Raw genomic sequence first — 2235 nt, forward strand, 5'->3', positions numbered from 1 at the left:
ATCATTGTATAACTAGTCCGCGTTGTTCGCGTACTTTGCTCACCAACAGCCACTTGCATCTTAGCTCCTATCACTGAAACCATAAATAAAGAGGCAATTTCACAGTAATGTGACCAAAGCAACTTTAAAGAAATGGTTGCACTCCTCTGCACAACGACGGTAGTTACCGCTTCCATCTTATGTTTTGGGGTAACACAATACACTTGACTGGAGTTAAATATATTCTTTGTGCTCCAGGTAGATAAAGAAAGCTTGTAAAAACAACCTGAGCAATTCATTTAAATCGAGTATAATAGTAAAGAAGTAAAAGGAGTCACGTAAGTGTTTGAAAAAGGTGAGCAAGTGCGCCAGGTTCTTAATTGGGACGGGCAACAAAATATGCGAGTCAAATCTTTCTGCACAATAAACCTAAAACCTTCAAAGTGCGCTAAAACTGTATCCCTGCTTCTAGAATTCTCCAAAGTGTGGTTAAAAGGTAATGTGATGTCACACCAAAACTATTCCCGCCATTCATCCTCCCAGTTTCAGCTGCAGCAAAGAAAACGATTCATTGCGGCTTTATGGGAAGTTGGAAGAAATGTAAAGCAGGAGCTAACAAAGGTCCGAGCATATGGCAACGCGCCCAATCTCAATCCGATAATTATAGGTATCTTAGCGCCGCTAGGCGGGACGGCCGGGTAAGAAAGCGTTTATGAGCACCATTGGTAAGCCCCTTTGACATTCCGCTGGAACAGGTTCCGCCAACAAAGAATTAAGAGACGAATATGCAATTTTGTTAACCATGATCACAGGTCATTGGACTGTGGCTGAGTCAGGCTTGGACGCCTTTTTGTACTGTAACAAGGCTCTGAATGCAGAAGCAACAAATTTATTTTAAACCGAAAAAGGTTGGGACCGGTGTTGGCGTGACCGGAAAATGGCCCTAAATAGGGACTAGATAAGCAACATATAAAATGAAAGAAAAGAAATTTAAGTCGATCTGCAGTTGCAACACGGGTACTACAAAATGTTAGTTCACCACGCATCCCCTGCACCATTGTTGAGCTTTGGCTTTAGATAAGGATTGGATGACACAGTGAATGCGTTTTGGCCTTCTAATTGGAGCAGTACTATATTGTTAGAGGTACCTTAAGAGGGGTGATAGAGTAATTAGAGATAATAATTACAGAAGTATAAAAGCACATTTACGCAAGTAGTAAATATGTCGGTCTGACAAACCCGAAAACGAAAAAAAAGTTAGATGAAACGTCTAGGTTAGTGAAACAGACATGAGCACTCTTCCTATCAGTAATGACTGCGTGACAGAGGACAAAAATGGCGATCGCGTGCTCAACTCAAAAAAGATAAGCGCTCGAAAAGGATGGGTCTAAGTGCTGGTAACAATATATGAACACATCTTTACGGCATTGTTACCGACACTTGAGGCGTACTTTTTATAACCCTGCGAAACCCATAAAAATAGAATTTTCAGTGAAATACGATGAATGTAGATGTCATTTATCATGACGGATAATAAAATCGATATCACCGGATGAGCCAAAAAAATTCCAAACTGAAACCGCTTTTCTGTGTGAAATGGCAAAAGTTGCGGACAGTTGGTATAAAAGTTATTCATATAATACCCGTACATTACTGCATAAAGGTGATAAATAAAAACTACGGGTTCTGTAAAAAAATATTGCGTTTTGGAAAAAAGTATGTTGTGCATTTACCATGCCTTTGTTCTTGTCAGAAACGTATGCACATGTCAATGAATAGGAGAACATTAAGTTCTACAATGTACAATAATTTTATGAAAGCGGTATGTTTTGGAGAGGGGAATCCATACACCGGTGAACGTACCGGCGTATGCAGGATTTTGCATTTGAAAAAAAATATATAATACTTCTCAACGGCACGTGCCTAATGCTCAGGGTGGGATTCATGCCCTCCTACACGCAGAAGACTTCACGCACCGAGAAAAAGAATATATTTTCTTGGTTCTTAGTGTCAGTAGTAAGACGGCAGACGGGCTCTTGCTAGGGCTCCAATTAGTATAGTGATGGCACATAGGCAACGCACCAACATTTGCCGCCCATTTTAGCCACTGGGCCATCTTATACCAACATTGTATATTAAAATGGTTGTAACCTGATTTAAAATTTAAAATTAATACTGCGCTGACTGTCTTTACACAATAACTGTAGTTTCTGCACACAGTTTGAAAGCGGTCAACAGTCCTCATGCGATATTTGA

This window comes from Haemaphysalis longicornis, unplaced genomic scaffold (genome assembly GCF_048455015.1).
Source record: "Haemaphysalis longicornis isolate Haplotype H1 unplaced genomic scaffold, Haemaphysalis longicornis Haplotype H1 scaffold_5, whole genome shotgun sequence".
Taxonomy (NCBI): Eukaryota; Metazoa; Arthropoda; class Arachnida; order Ixodida; family Ixodidae; genus Haemaphysalis; species Haemaphysalis longicornis.